Raw genomic sequence first — 23,076 nt, 5'->3', positions numbered from 1 at the left:
TTGGCGGGCCTCCCTCTCCAGGACCCTCCTCTCTGGCAATGCCTCAGGTGTCTCCTGACAGAGAAGAGATTGGCCAAGAGCCAGGTATCCCTGCGCAGGCGCAGTCGGACAGTGACGGGGATGAGTCTTGGCTGGATCCATGCCAGCGTTGGAGAGATAAGCGCACGCAACAGAAGAGGAGGCGTGCCAGAGATTAGGCTGAGTCACTGGACCACACCCCACAGGGTATAAAAGGGAGCGTGGTGGCCAGTCAAGCCTTGTGACGAACAAAGCTGAAAGCTTCCACGCCATTCTGCATTGCCGGACTTTTGCTATAGGCTTTGCTGGATTATATTTGGACTTAAGTTACTCTGTAATTATTGAACATTTTACCTTGATGTACCAGAAGCGGAGAGAAGTTATCTCTTCCCTTCGTGAGTAATAAACTCTTGGCAGGCAGCCACTAGGTTGCTGCCAAGTTCTGTTATCATAAGGATTTTGTCGGCTGATTTGGTTTTTAACTCTTGGAAGTCTGTTGGTGTGTGTGTGTGTGTGGGACGGGGACAGAACATACACCACTGTTTGTAAAACAAACCTGCTTCCTGTATTTTGCTCCTGGGTTGTCTCAAAATAGTAGTCATGCTGTAAGCACTCTGACAGGTTATGGGTCTAGTCCAGAGAGAAGGCCAGAGAGAGGAGAAACCCAGTGAGAGCTTGCACCAGAGCCAGAGAAGTTGTGCATTGTGGTTTGTTAGTGGTTAGTGGCTTGTGAAGGAAAGCAGGCAGCATGGCCTCCATCGGAATAATGGGAGGAGAATTCATGGTGTCTTGGCTGAATGAGACAAATTACCTCTCCTGGAATGTAAAGATGGAGATGTACCTGCAGAGGGAGGAGTTGTGGACAATTGTTACTAATCCACCAGCAGTCCTGGATGATGGGGACCAGAGAAAAAATGAAAAGGCATTAGCCAGAATAACAGGCCTTTGGATAATTTCTTCCAAGCAAGGGAGATTCCACCTTCACCAAAGTAGTGCAATTGAGAACAAGCTTGGCCATTTGCTTCTACTTAGTCTCTAAACAAAAAGAGGAAAAGGAGGGGAAAATTTGAACGGATTCTCCTCCATTACTGCTGTCATCTTTAATACCCGGTTGCAAAAGGAGACGGGAGGAAGAATAATTTTCATTTACTGCGGAGAAAAGGAAAAAGGTCACAGTGCCGTGTGCGTCCTATCAAATCCCATCAGCCCTGATGAAATGACCAGATTGCCCAAATGTAAAGTGAATCCAAACCAAAGTTATTTCCTCTCTGAATACAGACCGGGATTAATGGCCTTTCCCTGCCGCTACAACCTGGTTATTGAAATCGGTGGGGGCAAAATAGCTTTTGATGGGCTCAGCGTTTTTCGCATTGAAAGAAGCTAAATTGGGAAAGAACGCAAGAATAGGGAGGCTTCGGCGGCATATTGACTTAATATAGATTGAACAGAGGCAAAAGGAAGGTGGGGGAGGGGGGACGGACAGACAGTGACAATTCCCCAACAGGCAAGTTGCAACTCCATGTTGCCTCATTAAAAGACTTGGCGACAGATAAAGTGCCTGTGCGGCTTGCCCTGTGCGCTTGATGAAAAGGAAGGTTCCAGGAAGGAGATATAATCACCTGTTGCATGGCCAGGGATGAAATCCAGCAGGTTCTGACAGGTTCTGGAGAACCAATAGAGGAAATTTTGAGTAGTTCAGAGAACCAGCAAATACCACCTCTGGCTGTCCCAGAGTGGGGAGGGAATGGGGATTTTGCAGTATCCTTCCCCTGGAGTGGGGTGGGAATGGAGATTTTGCAGTATCCTTCCCCTGCCATGCCCACCAAGCCACGGCCACCAAGCCACACCACGCCCACCAAGCCACGCCCACAGAACCGGTAGTAAAAAAAATCCAAAAATTTGGATTTCACTGTGCATGGCCCTGTGCATGGCCCTTCACTAACATTGCTGGGGACATCATATATATATATAGATGTCTGTCCATGTTATCCCAAAGGCAACTGGGCTTTTTTTGTTTTTCCTTGATGAAGACGTTTTGCTTCTCATCCAAGAAGCTTCTTCAGTTCTGACTGAATGGTGGAGGATGGAAGGAAGATCATGACATGATCTTGACATGGTGGACTGGAAGCTAAAACATACGATGAACGGTTGCAGGAACTGGGCCTGGCTGGTCTACTGAAGAGAAGGACCAGGGGAGACAGGATAGCAGTCTTCTAGTATTTGAGGGGTTGCCACAGAGAAAAGGGGGTCAAGCTATTTTCCAAGACACCTGAAGGCCAGACAAGGAATAATGGATGCAAATGGAACAAGGAGAGATTCAACCTGGAAATAAGGAGAAATTTTCTGACAGTGAGAACAATCAACCCATGGAACAGAAGTTGCCTTCAGAAGTTGTGGGAGCTTCATCACTGGAGGCTTTCAAGGAGAGACTGGACTGCCATATGTCAGAAATGGTGTAGAGTCTCCTGCTTGGGCGGGGGGTTGGACTAGATGACCTACAAGGTCCCTTCCAACTCTGTTAATCTGATTTAGATTCACCAAAACAGTTTTGAAGGTGCTGCGTGGTTTACCAAAAATGACAGCCTGGGCGGGACTTTTCAGAGCATCTTGCAACAACTAGAGTGAGGAGAACACTCTAAGACAAGAGGAGTCAAACTCGATTTCATTGAGGGGTCGCCTCAGAGTTGTGTTTGACTTCAGGGTGGTGGTGCGGTGTGTGTGGCCAGTTCAGGGCGCCTGTTGTGGTCCCAGCACTTTGCCAGAGAAAACAGAGCTTGGGAGGTCTGCGTGCGGCACTCCTGAGCTCTGTTTTCACTGGCGGAGGCACTGCCAGTGCCAGGTACCGCCAGGCCGGTACTTCGCTGTTTCCAAGGCGACCCCCTGGGCCAGATCTAAGCACCCCATTGGCCGGATCCGGCTCATGGGCCTTGAGTTTGATGCCCCTGCCCTAAGAGCATCTTGTATTCCCTTCTTTTGCCCTTTTAATTTTCTCTCATTTTTTTTTTTTTTTAGCATCTGACACTCTTGCACCGAGACGAAAGACAGAAAGCAAAGTTTCCCTTTGGATTGCTTCTTTCTGCCACAGGTGCTGGTATCCCAGCCACCCTGATTGGGGTATCAATCTTGCGGTGACAATAACCAACTTTCAATCTAAAAATTCATCAGGGAGAACAATACTTATTTCCGTCTCAAAGGGCCACTTCTGGCACAGCATAGAAGATTTCTGCCCTTGCTTTGAAAGCATTTTCAGTCCAAGGCCAACTTTGATGAAAGTTCTCTGCCCGCTGTGCTGGGCTATTGAGAGAGAGCAGTTAACACCAAAAGGCTGGTGCTTATTTATTTACAAGATTTCAAAGCCATTTTCTGTCCCTTGTTCCCCAAGCGCCGGACAAAGCAGACATATAAAACAGCTTAAATCTGCAAAAAAATTAGTTTTGGAGGTCAGGTTGTCTGGGTTTGATATAGATTTGGACTAGCAATCAATAGGAAACGTCAGAGAGGAAGAAAGTCTGGCCTTCAAGCTTCTCCGAGCATCAGAAGAAATAGGAGATTAAAGTTTTTCAAGGCTCCTAAAACTGGGAAAGGATGCCAGGTATCCTGAAGAACTGGCTGTCCCCATGACTGCTGAGGGCTGTGAGATGCCATATCAATTTCAACTAAAGGATTTTATGTGCCCACTGACACGTTTTTGGAGACTGGTGATAATTTGGAGTGAGCAAGACCCCACCCAACATTCTCCACATGGATGTCAGTACCAAAGACCAAGACAGATATGCAGAGTTTCTTCTTCAACTGCATTCAGTTTTGGTCGCCATGATGTTCAAAAAAGATTTTGAGACTCTAGAAAGAATACAGAGACTCTAGAAAGAATGCAGAGAAGAGCAACAAAGATGATTAGAGGACTGGAGGTTAAAACATACAATGAACAATTGCTGAAATTGGGTATGCCTTCTTCTTCTTGTGCCATATCCATCATCGGATGTTGGCAATCTTATTTTTGTCAACAGCTGTATGAAAAAGTGCTGCTGAGTTTTGTCCAAACCAGTCCCTTAGGTTTTGAAGCCATGGTGTTCTTTTTCTGCCTGGACCTTGTTTTCCTTCAATCTTTCCTTGGACTGGAGAATTTATTTATTTATTTTATTTATTTATTTATTAGATTTTTATACCGCCCCCTCTCCCGAAGGACTCGGGGCGGTGAACAGCCAAAGTTAAAAACATACAATATAAACAATTAAAATACGTTTAAAACAGAATTAAATCTAAAATGGCTCCCCAATTTAAAATGCCTTACCCATACCCCTATAAAAAGACGAATTTAAAATTTAAAAATTTAAAATTTCCACATTTAAAAAGGGGGAAGATTTAGGCCAGGCCAGCTTGATAAAATAGAAAGGTCTTAAGCGCGCGGCGGAAGGTGCGCAGATCCGGGATCCTAAGTATCTCCGGGGGGAGCTCGTTCCAAATCGTAGGTGCTCCCACAGAGAAGGCTCTCCCCCTAGGGGCCGACAGCCGACATTGTTTGGCCGACGGCACCCGGAGGAGCCCCTCTCTATGGGAGCGTACTGGCCGGTGGGAGGCTATTGGTGGTAGCAGGCGGTCCCGTAAATAACCAGGTCCTAAGCCATGGAGCGCTTTGAAGGTGATAACCAGAATTAAGTGAAGGATGCTGTATTTTTCTGGGTGTCGCATCACATCTCCAAAATATTCTAACTTTCGCTTTGGGTATGCCTAGTCTAGTGAAAAGGAGGACCAAGGGCAACATGACAGCACTGTTCCAATATCTCAGGGGCTGCCACAAAGAAGAGAGAGTCAAGCTATTCTCCAAAGCACGTGAGGGTAGGACAAGAAGCAATGGGGGGAAACTAATCAAGGAGAGAAGCAACCTAGAACTACGGAGAAATTTCCTGATAGTTAGAACAATTAACCAGTGGAACAACTTGCCTCTGGAAGTTGTGAATGCTCCAACCCTGGAAGTTTTAAAGAAGAGATTGGACAGCCATTTGTCTGAAATGGTATATGGTTTCCTGCCTAAGAAGTGGGTTGGACTAGAAGACCTCCAAGGTCCCTTCCAGCTCTGTTATTCTATTTTTTAAAAAATTCTATTCTATTGGTCCTCACCTATAGACAGAAATCTCAACAAACTAAAGCAAACTATTTGCATCATTAAAGATATACTCTGAGAACCTGGAGTTGCCTTAACTCTCTTCCTCCCAACCAAACTGTCTGAACTTTGCAGTCTCTTGGTCCTCTGGGATACAGCCGCTCCTTCCTGGGAATCCAGACTTCATTCCACTACAATAGAATAATCTCAACACAACCAATGAAGAATCCTGTCAGAATTATCTACATCTGAGAGAGAATGATTAGATGGAGGGAAACCTGCAGAGATTAAAGCAGTGTCCGGGTTCATATTCTCTTTGAAGGAGATTACCCTTGTTCCTTTTTTATGACAGTGTGAAAAACTGAGATTGTTTTTATAATTGTTCATATCATGCTAATCTGCCCTATCAGACAGACTCGCAGGATGTATCAGCAGGGAGGTTTTCGGTTTCATAACAAGATAAACCCATGAAATAAGGCAGTTTTCATTGTTACCGGCATCACACAGATACAGGATAACTTTTTTGTATGGGGGCAGTCTTGTCTGTACAATTGTATCATCCCACTTCTTCAATGCAGGGGTTTGAGCAAGCTGCTCTCTTGGGTAACGGATTAACCCCCAGTGTTCCAGGACTAGTCAAAGGACTAGTCATCATTGGTGTCCTGGTCAGATTGGAAATGGCAACTGTCATCTTCCTGTTGCTGAAAAGGAGTCTGTGAATTTTAATCTCCTGGAATAGGAAGAAAGGACAAAAGGAAGGAAGGAAGGAAGGAAGGAAGGAAGGAAGGAAGGAAGGAAGGAAGGAAGGAAGGAAGAAAGAAAGAAAGAAAGAAAGAAAGAAAGAAAGAAAGAAAGAAAGAAAGAAAGAAAGAAAGAAAGAGTGAGTATAGGAAGTTAGCACCCACACCTTTCCTAGAGGAATGAAATATTTTGGGAAATATTAAAAAAGGCAGAATATTATGTTTCCCTGGATGAGAAATGGAGAAGCATGTTTTAAAGACAAAGCAGCTCCCATCTTCCTGCCCCCACCCTTTGTCAATGGGCCAGAGACAGAAACTCAATTCCCTCCCATCTTTGTCAATGGACCATCATCTGCAACATAATAGGACCCATCTAGCAACAGAAACTCACCATATGGCACCTGGGAAGATTACATCAGCCAGCAAGGCTAGCTAAGACTCCCACCCTCTGGGAGTCTGACAACCAATCAGGATACTCTTTCTGGGCCCCAGGAAGTTCAAAGCCAGAGAGGGCATAAAACCCGGGGACTCACTGCATCTCGCCCCCTTTTCTGTTCAGGAACTCAAGCCATGTGATCCTGTCCACCATTAAACCATCTTTCCAAGCAGTCTCCATGTTTCCAGTGTCTTTTTCCCCACTTGGAGCTGAACCCAGAAGGATATTTCTTCCTACAAGAGAAAGGGAGGAAGAAGGGAGGAAAGAAAGAGAAAGGGAGAAAGAAGGAAGGAAGGAAAGAAAGAAAGAAGACAGAGGAAGGGAGGAAGAAGGAAAGAAAGGAAGAAAGAAGAAGAGAGAAGGAAGGAAGGAAAGAAAGAAAGAAAGAGGAAGAGAGGAAGAAGGAAGGAAAGAAAGAGGAAGGGAGGAAGAAGGAAGGAAGGAAAGAGGAAGAAGGAAGGGAGGAAGAAGAGGGAGGGAGGAAGAAGGAAGGAAAGAAAGAGGAAGGGAGTGTTGGAAGATATGATTCACTCTTCTAGAAAAAGGAAAAGAAACTCAAAAAAATATTAAAAGAGCAGGAAAATTCCCCTAAAAGAAAATAGAAGCAGAAACTCAGGCAGAGTTTCAGCCCCCACCTTTGTCAATGGGCCATTAAGAAGGTGAAGCCACCCTATTTTCCACAACAAAGAAAGGACAAAATTACAGGGGCCTGCAACATCCAAACAGGTATGGGACACAGAAAAAAGCAAACACCCAAAAAAGGAAAAAAAATCAAGCCAAAGTAATTAGAATTTTTAACACATGAGAAAAGGAGATATTCACTAAAACACAGTAATAGCAAACTGATTAATTATAGGGAACGAACAACTACAAAGGGCTAGGAAAAACAAAGATTGGACTATAAAACAATTACTTATTTGCCAGATCCAGGACATAAGAACCCAATCACAAAAAGCAGGATTTAATCACCATAAAACAATCACGCACACAAATCAAAGGATTCACATGCCAAATCAAAAGAATTTCAAAAGACTTTAAAGGGTCACATAGAAAAATCAAAAGACCTTTTAGGATATAAAAAATGGGTTTTTCTTACAGCTCAAACAAGCTAGCCTCGGAACGCTGTACTTGTATTTGTTTCTTGCCTGCTTTCCTATAAACAGTAAACTTAATTCTGCTCTCAAACAGCTGGCCTCCAATCATTTCGAAGTAATCTCCCAGCCAGGAGTTTTGAATTCAAGAAGGGCAAGCTCTGCCTTCCAACAATCCTTAAAGGGAAAGGCTTCTTTTTTCTTCCAACAGGAGGAAGAAGGAAGGAAAGAAAGAGGAAGGGAGAAAGAAGGAAGGAAGGAAAGAAAGAAAGAAGAAAGAGAAAGGAAGGAAGGAAGGAAGGAAGGAAGGAAGGAAGGAAGGAAGGGAGGGAGGGAGGGAGGAAAGAGGAAGGGAGGAAGAAGGAAGGAAAGAAAAGAAGGGTGGAAGAAGGAAAGAAAGAGGAAGGGTGGAAGGAAGGGAGGAAGAAGAGGAAGGGAGGAAGAAGGGAGGAAGGAAAGAAAGAAAGAAGAAAGAGAAAGGAAGGAAAGAAGGAAAGAAGGAAAGGAAAGGAAAGGAAAGGAAAGGAAAGGAAAGAAAAGAAAAGAAAAGAAAAGAAAAGAAAAGAAAAGAAAAGAAAAGAAAAGAAAAGAAAAGAAAATCTATGATAGTCCAGTCAGGGTTATCTTGAGGGAGCAGGACGTTTCTGAACTTTGCCTTGAGATAAACAAGAAGAAAAGAAATTCTGTATATTTGAAAAACCTTTTCTCTCTTTTCTTATTGGATCTGACTTTCCTGGGAGGTTTGATGCCATGCCAAGAAGTGCTGTTCACTGGGGTTATTTCCTCCCGCATTTGTTTGGTCTTCTGGAGCTATAAATCAAAGCCTTTTGTTTGATTTCCTTGAGCAACAGCTTGCCTATGCATGTTACTCTTCTCTGTTCTGATGTCATAGATAATTCATCAACCCATTCACCCATCCAGCTATTTTCCCATACAGATGAAGCTCTGGAATTCTATCCTATAAGTTATGGGAAAGACCTCCGTTTTGGTGAGCGTACGAACAGGTCAGAAAAATGCATGCAGTGTCCAGCCCTCATTGGGATGGCTTCTAATTGGGATGGCTATAGAATGAGCAAACCTCTGGAGGGACCACTACAGGTAAAATCATGGTACAGAACAGTGGTGAAATCTAAAATTTGTTACTACCGGTTCTGTGGGTGTGGCTTGGTGGGGGGGATGTGACTGGGTGGGCGTGGCCAATTTTTTTTTTTTACTTTTAAAGCCATTTTTCTACAACCTCTTCACGAAGAGGTTGTAAAAAAATGCTTTCAAAAGGCTCTGACGATCCCAGCTGAGTTGCCTGATCAGCAGAGGCTTTTAAAAAGCCTCTGCTGATCAGGCAACTCAGCTGGGATCATCAGAGGCATTTAAAAGAAAAAAAGGTTTTTTTTTCTTTTAAATGCCTCTGACGATTCAAGCTGAGTTTTTTAAAAAGCCTCTGCCGATCAGGCAACTCAGCTGGGATCATGAGAGGCATTTAAAAGAAAAAAAAGGGTTTTTTTTCTTTTAAATGCCTCTGACGATTCAAGCTGAGTTTTTTAAAAAGCCCCTGCCAATCAGGCAACTCAGCTTGGATTGTGAGAGGCATTTAAAAGAAAAAAAGGGGTTTTTTCTTTTAAAAGCCTTTGACAATTCCAGCGATCATTAGAGGCTTTTTTTTTTTTTTTTTACTTTTAAAAGCATTTTTTCGGCCGAAAAGGTTGTAGAAAAAATGCTGTTAAAAGTAAAAAAAAAAGCCTCTGATGATTGTGCGGCTCAGCTGGATATGTGGGGGCGGGGAGGGCAGGGATTTTTGCTACCGGTTCTCCAAACCACCCGCCTCCATCGCTACTGGATTGGGCGATCCGGTCTGAACCGGGAGCATTTCACCCCTGGTACAGAATGAAGAAATATGATTGCTCTATATTTTTCCCAGTTTTTTTGTAAATGGCTTTTTATAACAAGGAGTGGGGGGGGGGGAAATGTTGAGCTCATTTTTGGGAAAAGTATTGCAATTGTTCTCTGCAAATGAGCTACTACTGATTGAATGGTTTAGTGAGGTCCTCGGATCAGCCCTGCTGGGGTCAGCCTCGGCCCTGGTGGAGCGCCGAGAAGGTGGTCGAACCTGACTATCTAGAGCAAGGGTCAGCAACCCACAGCTCTGGAGCTGCATGTGGCTCTTTCATCCCTCTGCTGCGGCTCCCTGCCGCCGGTCAGCATCACAAGAGAAGCTTCTGGTTGGGGGGGGGAATCATGGTGCACCAGGAAGAGACTCTATGGCAAGGGGTGAGTTTTCTGGTCAGCTCCACAATTTATAGGGCTTCCAGTTAGAACAGGTAGAGAAAAAAGGACGCTGCACTAGGAGGAGTCTCTTTGGTGGGGGAACCGGACTTCCAGTCGGCTCTAGAATTGAACGGGGGGCTTCCTGTTAGGACCTGGCTCTTTAAGTGTTTGAGGTTGCTGACCCCTGATCTACAAGAAGAAAAAGTTCTAACAAGGTATAGGGTCTCCTGCTTGCGTGGGGGGTTGTATAAGATGACCTACAAGATCCGTTCCACCTCATTCCATTCCATTCCATTCTACCCAGTGTCCCCCAAAATAAGACATCCCCTGATAATAAACCCAATTGGGCTTTTCAGCGCTTGCCAATAAGGCCAAGCGCTTATTTCAGGGTTCAAAAAAATATAAGACAGGGCCTTATTTTTGGGAAAACACGGTATTCTATTCCGTTCCGTTCTGTTCCATTCCATTCCATAGACAGAGTTCAGTGTTGAGAAAATTAAGGTCCTACACTTAGGTGGGAAAAACCAAATGCATAGCTACAGGATAGGAAGCAACTCTGAGGCGGATCTAGGAGTCCTGGTGGATCACCACTTAAGTATAAGCCAGCAGTGTGCCGCAGTTGGCAAAAAAACCAGCGTAGTCCTATGCTACATCAAGAGAGGGATAACATCAAGGTCATAAGAATACCGTGCTAGTGAGGCCACTGTTTCCAGTTCTGGTCATAATGATGCAAAAAATATGCCAAGACTCTAAAAAAAGAGTGCAGAGAAGTGTAACAAATATGGTAAAAAATCTGGAGGCTAAACAGTTAAGGGAATAAGGTAAAAGGTAAAGGTAAAGGTTCCCCTTGCACATATGTGCTAGTCATTCCCGACTCTAGGGGGTGGTGCTCCTCTCCGTTTCAAAGCCGAAGAGCCAGTGCTGTCCGAAGACGTCTCCATGGTCATGTGACTGGCATGACTCAACGCCAAAGGCGCACATAATGCTGTACCTTCCCACCAAAGATGATCCCTATTTTTCTACTTGCATTTTTTACGTGCTTTCAAACTGCTAGGTTGGCAGAAGCTGGGACAAGTCATGGGAGCTCACCCCGTTACGCAGCACTAGGGATTCGAACTGCCGACCTTTCAATTGATAAGCTCAGTGTCTTAGCCACTGACCCATTGCGTCCCTTTTTAAGGGAACAAGGTATGGTTAGCCTAATGAAGAGAAGGCTTAAGAGCGACATGATAGGTGTCTTCCAATACTTGAAGGGCTGTCACAGAGAAAAGAGGGGCCAATTTATTCTCCATAGAACCAGTCTGGAAATAAGGAAACCTTTCCCGATGATAAGAACAATTAAGCAATAGAACAGCTGGCCTCCTGGAGATGTAGGTGCTTCATCCCTAGGAGTTTTCAAGAAATAACTGGTAAACTATTTGTTCGTTTGTTCAACCATTTGTTGAGAAGGAGATTGGACTGGAAGTCCTCCAAGGTCCCTTCCAGCCTTATGACTCTATGGCAGTGATGGCAAACCTTTTTGGCACCGAGTGCCCAAAAGGAAGCACGCATCTGGGCCACCCGGAAGAGGAGCTACCCAGGGCGCATGCGCGCACCCGAAAATGAACTTCCGGATTCAGGTACTGAACTTCCGGTATCTGCCAGCTACTCTTCCGGGTTTCTTGCGTGCATGTATGTGCAACAAGCACCTGGCCAGCGTGCAAGCTCATGCAGGAAAATGGAAATCCAGCTCTTCCAGTTTCCAGCATTGCTGCATGCAAAAAGGCCATCTGATCGTCGTGCGTGCATGCATGCAAGAAACCCGGAAGAGGAATGGGCGATGTCGTGCGTGCCAGGCGACATGGCTCCATGTGCTACTTTGGGCACAGGTGCCATAGGTTTACCATCACGGCTCTATGGCATACTGCTGGTTAAAAAAAAAAAAAGGCTATTCAGGGACAGTTAGTGGCAACTGGATGTCAATATACAGAATCTATGCTAACTGTTACCTCCAGTGCCAATTGATGGTTCTCAGTCTCAACTAACTTCTCAAGTTCCATCCAACTGGTGCTTGGGAGAAATCCCTGGATTTTTCTTGGCAAGGTTTTTCAGAAGTGGCTTGCCATTGCTACCTTCCTAGGGCTGAGAGTGTGACTGGCCCAAAGTCACCCAGTTGGCTTTGTGCCTAAAGCAGGACTAGAATTCCTGGTCCCCCAGTTTCTAGCCTAGGGTTTTAACCACGACACCAAAATGACTCTCATGATTTGTTTCATGCTTGCAAATTATTTTTATTTATATCTGAATATTATTTAATTTAAATTAAATTATTAATTTATTAAATTATTAAATTATTAAATTAAATATTATTTAATTTAAATTAAATTATTTAATTTAATTAATGTGTTGATTAACAGCTATCTTCAAATTTGGCTATTGTGCTTCCTCTCTGAAGGTGCCAGTGCACAAAATAGCACAAAGAAGAGCAACAAAGATGATTAGGGGACTGGAGGCTAAAACATATGATGAACGGTTGCAGGAACTGGGTATGTCTAGTTGAATGAAAAGAAGGACTAGGGGAGACATGATAGGAGTCTTCCAATATCTCAGAGGCTGCCACAAAGAAGAGGAAGTCAAGCTATTCTCCAAAGCACCTGAGGGCAGGACAAGAAGCAATGGGTGGAAACTCATCAAGGAGAGAAGCCATTTAGAACTAAGGAGAAATTTCCTGACAGTGAGAACAATTAATCAGTGGAATGACTTGCCTCCAGAAGTTGTGAATGCTCCAACAGTGGAAGTTTTTAAGAAGATGTTGGATAACAATTTGTCTGAAGTAGTGTAGGGTTTCCTGCCTGGGCAGGGGGTTGGACTAGAAGACCTCCAAGGTCCCTTCCAACTCTGTTATTCTATTCTATTCTATTGACCAGAAGTTGGCCTGATTCTAAGCATGATACAAATCTGTTTTCTCTTTCCTTGCACACCTACTCACCCATCACTTGCGCACACAACCGCATTTGATTCAGAAATGACTGTTTGCAAGTATTGATGTCACTCCGTGCCAAACGTACGTTGGCCCAGACCGTCATGGAAATGAAATCTGTTTGCTTTCCCACTGTAACATATGACATTTTTCTAATTAGGGCAATGTTTAATTTACTGTCTGGTGGCTTTTTGAATAAATATAAATTGTCATGCTAAAGTGACAGGTATAAAACCCAGGGTAGCTGTGTTAGTGAGGTTAATCTGTTCTTAATCAGATCAGTTCTGCTTTGCTTTCTCCTGGGAAGTGAGAGATAATAGCCCTCTTTAACAGGAGATAAGACAGACTTTTGGCTGGAATTCCTGGAAGGTTAGATTGGCCTTGATAATGTATGAATTCCTCTCTCTGTGTGTATGAGGGTAAGTGTGTTTTAGAACTGAAATATAGCCTGGCTTTAATGTGGCATGGGCTGGGGGTGGGTGTCTCTTCTTGCAATTTAATTCAGCAGCAGAATTGGAAAAAAAGATAGTTACTGGGCAAATGTACATTAGACAAATGGTAAAGCCATCATGTATACCAAATGAAACCTAGTTTCCTTCATAACTCTCGGTTGGAAAATTGGGGAAGATGGTAAAAGTATTTAGAGCATAGAATAATAGGGTTGGAAGGAACTTAGAGGTCTTCTCGTCCAACTCCGTGCCCAAATCAGGAGTCCTTATACCATTCTGAACAAATGGCTGTCCAATCTTTTCTAGATTTATTTAGTGTATGGCTGGTCACACAAAATATTAAAACACTTCATTTTTACAGGTTAAAACAATTTTTAAAAAAAGCAGTAAGAAAACCTAAGAAGAAAACAGAAATAACATTTCAGAGTTTAATGTCGAGTTTGGAGATCCAGTCAGTAGCTGCCATTGTTATGCAGAGGAAGTCCCTAAAATCTCCTGGGTACTTTCTGTTAGAGCATTCCCTCACTATATGTTGGATAGTCTGTTGGGGGCCCCCACAATCGCATTGTGCTGAAGGTGTCTTTCCCCATTTATACAAGGAGTCGGCACACACCCCATGAGTCGTTCTAATTCTATTGTATGTCACCCATATGTGTCAGGGTAGATTAAATCCTGGAGGTCTACTATTAGGATTAATATGCTCAGAAATATCTTGGGGGGAATAGCTACTCCACGCTTCCATCCACTTTTGTGTGATGTTCTGATGATCGGCCAGCAGCTTAAGCGCTGTCAGGAGTGGTGGGTTTCTTGACTTTAATCAGCATCTTAAGAGATCAGGAGTGTAGCCATGAATGGGTAGAGAGGAATTTAATAGGGTCTTACTATACTCCCGAATGAGAGCTTCTTGTCGTCGTAAGTGCGGGGGAAGTATGTGACTAAGAACTGGTAGCCAGTAACTAGGTGTAGATTTTATGCACCCAGTAATTAGCCTCATTGTATGGTTGAGTTGAACATCAATAAGTCCTGTACGTGAGCTGTTTATCCATACAGGTGCGCAGTATTCTTCTAGAAATCTTCTAGAAATCCTCCAGTGATGGAGCACCCACAACTTCTGGAGGAAAGCCATTCCACTGATGAATTGTTCTTATTGTCAGGAAATATAAAACATAGAATAATAGAATTGGAAGGGACCTCGCAACAAGTTTAAGCCCTTGCTCAAGTAGGAAACCCTATACCCGTGATAGCAAACCTATGGCACCTGTGCCAGAGGTGGCACACAGCGCCCTCCCTGGTGGCACACAAGCCATTGCCCCAGTTCAGCTCTGCCGTGCATGCGCACATGCCTCCTGCTGGCCAGCTGGTCTTCAGGTCTCTGCCGTGCTTGCGCGGAGGGCAGGGTGTGTGCAGAAGGTGGGGTGCATGCTGGGGGGCTGTGCAAGCATGCACAGGATGGGGCAGTGCAAGGAGTGCAAGTAAAAAAAAAAGTTCTGCAGATCAGCTGAGTGACGTGTGATCGTCGGAACTTTTTTTTAAAAAAAAACTTTTTAAAGCATTTTTTACTACCGGTTCGGGCGAACCGGCCCGAACCAGTAGCATTTCACCCCCGCCTCGGGTGCTTTGGAGATTTAAGTCAGTGAAACAGACAGAAGGCAGATTGGAAAGAGACACCTCCATAACCCAAGATACTAGCCAGTAGACCCTATCACAGTCTTTTTCTTAATTTAGCTTAAGACAGGATGGAAACTGGATGACAGTTTTTGTTAAACTGTTCTTCTTCTTGTACCATATTTGTTATCAGACATTGGCAGTCATATTGGTGATTTTATTAAACTTTTACAGAATTGGAAAATGTACTGTTTGATCATTTGTGTTTTCAAGGAAGCAAGTGTATATGTCATAACTGCAGTCTGAATAAAATGAAAAAGCTTCACCCTAAAAATCCAGTTGCCTCCTGAAGCTGCATCTTTGGGACAACCATGACCTGGATGACTGAGAATCTCTACAGACTTGTAGCTATACAATTTGGGATGCACACACTTGGAATGGTGTGAGAGTAGGAATGGATTTCCAGAGGAAAAATTGCAGACTACAGCAGGGGTCGGCAATCTTAAACACTCAAAGAGCCACAAAGGTCCTAACTGGAAGCCCCCATTCAATTTTGGAGCTGACCAGAAGTCCGGTTCCCCCATCATAGTCTCCTTCTAGCGCGGCATCTGTTTTCCTCTGCTGACCAGAAGTCCGGTTCCCCCACCATAGAGTCTCCTCCTAGCATGGCATCCTCTTTCCTCTACCTGTCCTAACTGAAAGCCCTATCAATTGTGAAGCTGACCAGCAACAGGGAGCCGCAGCAAAGGGATGAAAAAGCCACATGCGGCTCCAGAGCCGCGGGTTGCTGACTCTAGGACTACAGGAACCATTTGTACCACTCAGGTGAGCCTGAGGACACAGGTAAACCTCCAAGTGCTTCAACTACCCTCTAAAAGATGCAAATAACCAGCTGCCTGCAATGAATATACAGTAAATCCATTCCCCACTATCCTGTCAAAGCTGAAGAAACTTCGTGGATGAAAAGTGAAACGCCTTCAAGAAAAAACAAGAAAGTCCAGTTTCCTCCTGAAAAAGCACCTTTAGGCTTCACCCTAAAGCATCCCATCGTGTGTCTTAAGGTTTTTCCAAACCGAAACCTTGATAATGTTAGGACTTTTAAAAAACAGACTTTTATTCATGGAAGAATGCTAATTGAATGAATCCTTACCCAGTCTTGTGACATTAAAACTTTCCACTTGGATTATTTTGGTTGAAAGATTAAAGACTTTTTCCCCTCGCTCTGTTTCTTCCCCACTCTCCATCTCTCTGCCATAAATTAATGATATAATAAATAATCAGAAGTTAGCAATTACACATCCTTCAAAGCACAGCAGGTTTTCTCATACAACCTAGTCCATGTATGTATTTATTTCCAGTGAAATCGCGCAGGGGGAAAATATGCACAAAATATGCATTTGTTTTTCTTTCTTTCTTTTTTTTTTAACCAGGAAAAAAAAAAGGGAATACAAAAACTCTGGAAGTTAGCCTCATTGTATGTAAAACAAGCTTAGCTTTTTTGACATGTTTAAAGTCCAATATATTCTGTGTACTGGGCAAAGGAAGACAGATAGGTACCATCACTTTTCTATTATTTATAACTTTTCATGTCTTCCACTGGCATTGATGAAGAGTTTATTGTCTGTGTAGAAGCTGGCTATACCATAAATTGTAATGTTATATGATAAACTGGAAGTTTATAGCAGGAGCTGGTATATACGTGAGGGGTTTTAGGAGGTGGGCAGGAAGTACAGTTCCATCCACAATGATCTGTTTTGGGCTGGACACTTTTAGCTGCAACACTTTTAAATATTTACTTCCATTCATTCCATTGCATTTGGTTTCCCTTGAAATTCCCAAGGGGTCATTCATGGGATATGAAACAAGGGTATACAGATTTATTCAGAGCAGGATATGAAAATTGCATGGAAGCTATAGGCTGGGTAGATTTGTCTAGGTGGTGAAGGCCCCAGATTAGGATAGAATGAGCTGGAAGGGACCTTGGAGGTCTTCTAGTCCAGCCCCCTGCTCAAGCAGGAGAACCTATACCATTTTTAGATAAGTGATTGTCTAGACTCTTCTTAAAAATATCCAGTGATGAAGCTGTCAGGGCTCCAAGTAACACCCCCAATGAAAGAAAACTCCAAGGCTTGAAGTTCCTCAAAACTACATTTTATTAGAGATATCATATTGGCACATCTGGGAAAACCCGAATATGAAAGTTTCCAGGCTTTCCCCACCCAAAGAAAAGTTCAAGTCCCTGCCCAACACCCACAAATCTATCACGTGGCCCAATCAAACATCATTCCAACTGGAGATGCTTCCCAGTTCCAGCCTTCCAGACGCAGGGCAAGTTGTCCTTGACTTCTTGAGAAAGGAATATTGTTATGACTATATATCACCCATGCTCCATACAATCCCCCCTCCCAGTTTCCCACAGTAGTAAACATGGCAGGTCTGAAGGCCTAATACAAAAGAGGGCTTCCAGACCTCACAGGAGCGCCCATGGTTTCTGGAGGCAACTTCTGTTCCACTGGTTGATTGTCCTCACTGTTAGGAAGTTTCTCCTTAATTCCAGGTTGCTTCTCTCTTTGATTAGTTTCCAACCATCATTTCTTGTCTTGCCCTCTGGTCCTGCCCTCTTTGTCCTGCCCTCTTTGGAGAATAATTTGACCTCCTCCTCTTTGTGGCAGCCCCTCAAATACTCAAAAACATGTTATCATATTGCCCCTGATTCTTCTTTTCTTTAGACTAGCCAGACCCAAGCAAATCTGCAAAGCACGTTCCATGTATACAACCTATGCCCATGGAAAACTCAAACTTTTTTTTTAAATAAATTTTTATTGAGTATAAATATTAAAAAAGACATAACATAACATATACACAACAAACATTTATACAACATATACACAAAAAGATTATGAAACTCAACCTACAAAATGAGAAACCGCAAACCTTGCAAAAAGAATATCCCCAGATTGAACATAATAATGATCGAACAACTTCTAAAAGAATTGACTTCTTAGATGAAGAAGACAGATGGAAACATGTGACTCATAGAAAAAAAAATACAAACCTAGTACAAAACCCCTGTCCAACCCAACCCACTCCCTGCCCCACATTCTCTGGGATCAGATACATCAGTGTTTCCCAAACTTGGCTATTTTAAGATGCATGGACTTCAATTCCCAGAATTCCCCAACCAGTATGCCTGGTTGAGGAATTTTGGAAGTTGAAGTCCATACATCTTCAAAGGGTCAAGTTTGGGAAACACTGAGATACATCATTGGTTCTCACCAACTTGGATAGCTCATGTGATAATCAGAGATTTTCTACAGCTTTCCCTTGGAGAAAAGGAAAAACCCAATCCATAGTTCATTGTTCAGAAACACATGTTTTTATTTTATATATCGAGGCACCTGGTCTACCCCAACATGTGGGAGGAGGCATTCTGTTCCCTTTCGCCTTTCAGCGCCAATCCAGGAACCCTCAAGCAGTCGCATTCATGACAAACCATTTTTATACCAAAATTATATTTCGCTGATAAAGAAATAAAGGGAGACTGGTATAGATCTATTTCAAGCTATTTAGCTCTCATCAGCTAGCCATACGCTTACTTGGATTCGAACTTGGGCTGCATGCATATTAGGCAGTTGTATTAACCTCTGAGCCACAAGTTCTCCTCCCTTCATCAGCTTGGCAGCCCAAGTTCGAATCCAAGTAAGGGTATGGCTAGCTGATGAGAGCTAAATAGCTTGAAATAGATCTATACCAGTCTCCCTTTATTTTTTTATCAGCGAAATATAAATTTGCTATATGTGTGTGTGTGTGTGTGTGTGTGTGTTTGTGTGTGTTACACACACACATATATATTCACATATACCCACAAATATATATTTATGTTTATGTTTTTCTCCAAGGGAGAAAAGGAAAAAACAAAAGAGAAGATATGATTTGACCCTGTGAAACATAATTGCAGAAAGATGCAATGTGTTTAGCTTAGATCTTGAAACAAAAAGGCAAACTGTGAAGTGTACTTGTGTACGTGTGTTCATATTTGTAAATATTCTACTTTAGTGGCAGAAATGCTGAGCTTTTTTTTAAAGAGCATTGTAGCAACAGAGGTAACGTGTAATTTCGTAAGAAAGGCAAGTTACTATTTCTAGAGGACTAAATAAAAGCCATTTATAGAAAAGGGGGGGGGAACTGCCTTAAAGCTAATTTAATTGCTTCTAGTTAACATAAAAACATAATATAGGAAAATGTCAGCAAATGTTAATTCTCACTTCTGCTAGTACTTGTTAACAGCTCTTTCTATTGTTAATAATTTTATCGCACATGTACACATATATACACACACACTCCTCGTGACAGTATTTATTTATTTGCAGCATTTTTCATTCTGGGCAATCCTCTGAATTTCCAAACATCTGTTTTTTTCAAAGAGATAAAACTGATGATGATGATCATCATCATCAGACGACTGCTTAAAAATAGGAAATCATACTTCTTTTTTTTCCAGATTCATACAGGAAATGCAGTGATTACATTTGCATCTCCACTTTCCTTTAGGAATTAAATAGTTAAGAGGGAGAGAGGGAGGGCTTCTCCATCCTTTATCTTCAACGGTGTTCTGTCCCCGTCTCACACACGCACCCCCACAGACAGGCAACAGCTAAAGAACTCACCCAACAACAGTTTTATCTGGTATCAGAATTGGCAGTAACCCAGTGGCTGGCTGCCAGGTATTCTTTACTCACGAGGGGGAGTTTCTCCCTTCGTCCGGGAACAAAGCCAATACATAATAATCAACAAAGTCCAGTAAATACGAAGAAGGTCGTCCGATATCCGTTTTTTGCTTGTCACAGAGCTGAACCGGCCACTACACCCTCTTTTATACCCTGTGGGGTGTGGTCCAATGACTCAGCCTAATCCCTGGCATGCCTCTTCTTCTGTTGCGCGCACTTATCTCTGCGACGCTGCCGAGGATCCAGCCAAGACTCATCTTCCTCATTACTGTCCACCTGTGGCTGCGTGGACGTGCTTGGCCCCGGGCCTATCTCTTGACCTTCGGCGGACACCGAAGGCATTGCCAGAGAGGAGGGTCCTGGAGAGGGAGGCTTTGCCAACTCCTCTCCTTCACTCTCGGAGTCCTCTCCTGCCGATAACACAGGCTCAGGTAACGGAGCCACAACAAATGGAATTCCGTAATTCTGAAAGAATTAACAGAATAACAGAGTTGGAAGGGACCCTGGAGATCTTTTAGTCCAACCCCCTCCTCAAGCAGGAGACGGAGATCCTATAACATTCCAGACAATTGGCTGATCAGTCTCTTCTTAAAAACTGTCAAGTGATGGAGTACCCACAGCTTCTGGAGGCAAGCCATTCCACTGGCTAATTGTTCTCCCTGTTAGGAAAATTCTCCTAAAGAAGAGGGGGTCAAGCTGTTCTCCAAAGCACCAGAAAGCAAGACAAGAATCAATGGATGGAAACTAATCAAGGAGAGAAGCAACCTGAAATTAAGGAGAAATTTCCTAACAGTGAGAACAATTTATCATTAATGGAATGACTTGACTTCAGAAATTGTGGGTGCTCCATCACTGGAGGTTTTTAAGGAGAGACTGGATAGCCACGTGTCTGAGATGGTATAGGTCCATGATGGTGAACTTATGGCATGGGTGCCACAGGTGGCATGCGGAGCCATATCTGTGGGCACATGAGAATTGCCCTAGCTCAGCTCCAGCGCGCATGTGCGCCCTGGCCAGCTGATTTTTGGGCCTTCCGGGCCCACTGGAAGTCGGGAAATGGGCCATTTCCGGCCTCCAGAGAGCCTCTGTGGTGGTGGGCGGGGAGGCTGTTTTCACCCTCCCCAGACTCCAAGGAAGCCTCTGGAGTCTGGGGAGGGCAAAAAATGGGCCTACCGGGCCACCATTAACCTTTTTGCCATCATGTGCCAAAAGCGGGTGTAGTGTGGTGGTGGTGGGGATGTTGTGTGCATATGCACGGGGGTGCGAGATGTATGGGGGGGGCATTTATTTATTTATTTATTTATTTATTTATTTATTTATTTATTTATTTATTTATTTATTTATTGGTTCGATTTATATGCCACCCTTTTCTGGAGACTCAGGGCAGCTTACAATACGTTAAGCAATAGCCTTCATACTTTTGTATATACCTGCTTAGTAGGGCTTTCGGGCCCCCCTAAGCGGTGTTCTTTTTTATACAAAGTCAGCTTATTGCCCCCACAATCCGGGTCCTCATTTTACCCACCTTGGAAGGATGGAAGGCTGAGTCAACCTTGAGCCTGGTGAGATTTGATCTGCTGATCTGCTGAACTAGCAGTCAGCTGAAGTAGCTGCAGTACTGCACTCTAACCACTGCGCCACCTCGGCTCATTGAATTATGGATGTCGGCACATGCACGCACAACCCCCCCATGCTCCCCATGCTTTTGGCACGCGATGGCAAAAAGGTTAGCCATCATTGGTATAGGTTCTCCTGCTTGAGAACCTATACCAGTGGGCTGGACTAGAAGACCTCTAAGGTCCCTTCCAGCTGTATTCTACTCTAATTCAGCCTGAAATTGTTATGTTCCCATAAATGGTGTAAGTCCAGTCTCTCTTGAGTTTCATGCACTCTTATCTAGCACCAATTCTCCTGAATAGGCAAGAGCAATAAATCAGCTTAGCTAATGTGTGGTCCCCAGATTCTTCAAACATGCCATTTGACAAAGTTAAAGAACATTATTATTGTTATTATTTCTCTTCTGAAGAATACTCAGCAAATCCTGGTAATTTAGAGTCAACTCAAGCTTTAACCCAAAGCTTATGAATTGCCAGGTGGGCGGTTCTAAGCACAACTGTTTTTTGAAAAACAAAATGTTGCGAGGTCAAATAATTTCTAATTCCGACAATTCCATTTTTGCCATCCTAATGTTGCAATAAGATCGGGGATCCCTTTTGGCAATGGATTCCACCCTCTCTGTATTTCATCATGTCAACACTTCACATGCACAGCACCAACAGCTGAAAACAACAGCAAAAAGAGAAATGAAACTTTGACTCCCAGCTGCAGAAGAGTTGTGCATTACAATCGTGTAAAGTCTGGCTATATGAAACCGAAGAAATCTGCGATGCCCCCCCCCCCCACTTTTATTTATTTATTTATTTTTTGCAAGAGATGGAACCAGAAAATTCAGCTGCCGGATAAGATTCCTGCTGTGCCAGGACTCTTTTGACCATATAAAATATAAATTAAACAAAACTCTTGATGTTGAAACACATGGAAATTGCCTCCAATAGCTGGCATGCTCTGCATTTGCTAAATTTAATATGTTCCCCCCTCCTGCCCTTTCTTAGCGCATTCACTTCTTTGGGGCAGTGACGCTGTGTCAGCCTCAGCTTTTGCCTGCTTCATCTGCCATAAGAAACGGGGGGAGGGATTAGTTATAGGAGGAGGGGTGGGGAGATGCAAGATTTGTTTTTCCTTGTAGGATGTGTCTTCATGGGAAATGAAAGTGATCTTCAAAGGGGACGGCTGGGCAACTGCCCCTACATTCCTGATGAATGACGCTGCCAGACGTGATGCCACCTGACCTTTGGAAGACCTTTGGATTGGCTGATGATATATGGACAGGGGGGGGGAGATGCTTAGTGGATGCATTTTGCGCGCTTTGCTCACTTCCAGCTTTACCTGGGTTGTTAATCATTTCATATTCAGTAAAAGTACCAAATTCTTCAAAATGCTTGAGTTTGGGTTTTTCTTTCCTGGATACTGAAGGAAGCATACCTGACATTAAGCTGGAAGTCACAACCAGTCATCCTGGACAAAAAACCGAGGGGACTGAAAATCCAAAGTATGTCAGATCGAGGGAGTGATGAAGAAGGGAAGATGGGGGCAGCGAGTTCAACCGCCCTCCAGTTGGAAAGAGAAACTGCAGAATGGTTGGAAAAACTCCATTTGGAGCCGGAGGAAACTAGATGGTCCAAAGGAGTGGGGAGATTGCCGGACTGGGGGGAGAATCCCCGGGGAGTGACGACTTCCAGACCCCGTAAAAGGGAGGCAGTGTGGATGCAACAGCAGAAGGAACGTCTCATGATAGATCAAGCCTTGCAGCTTATCCGTGATGTGGAAGAAAGCAGAAAAAACTGTGAGTCTTTTGAAATTCCTGTGGAGAAGGGGGAAGCAGACCCCAGGGGGGAGACCGAAGAGACAGCCTGCGGGGGAGAGGAAGAGTTTGAGGAGGGAACATCCCAGGCTTCGGCAGCTCGAGGAAGAGATGCAGCCGGCCAGAGAACCCCAGCCCTGCAGGCCCCCCCCCCCCCGCAGACATAAAAAGCCCAAAATCCCCCCCCTTCCTGGGAAGTTTGATGGGAATCCAAAAACCTTGGGATTTTTCCTGACCCAAGTGTGGAACCACATGCAGGATTGGGGGGAG

The 23,076-nt window shown here is 43.8% G+C and overlaps 1 long non-coding RNA gene across 1 annotated transcript in view; it reads right to left on the bottom strand.

The window, feature by feature from the left end:
- The window catches only part of LOC117667393 (uncharacterized), a 62,905-nt gene extending 54,852 nt beyond the window's left edge, over positions 1-8,053 (bottom strand). The window contains exon 1 of the long non-coding RNA XR_015729839.1: positions 7,392-8,053. This is a non-coding gene — a long non-coding RNA (uncharacterized LOC117667393). The remainder of the gene's footprint in view (positions 1-7,391) is intronic.
- Between the last annotated feature and the right edge of the window lie 15,023 nt (positions 8,054-23,076).

This window comes from Pantherophis guttatus, chromosome 14, assembly GCF_059756535.1.
Source record: "Pantherophis guttatus breed Tessera chromosome 14, ASM5975653v1, whole genome shotgun sequence".
NCBI lineage: Eukaryota > Metazoa > Chordata > Lepidosauria > Squamata > Colubridae > Pantherophis > Pantherophis guttatus.
The sequence above is the reverse complement of the archived record's forward strand: the minus strand, read 5'-3'. Positions and strand labels throughout refer to the sequence as shown.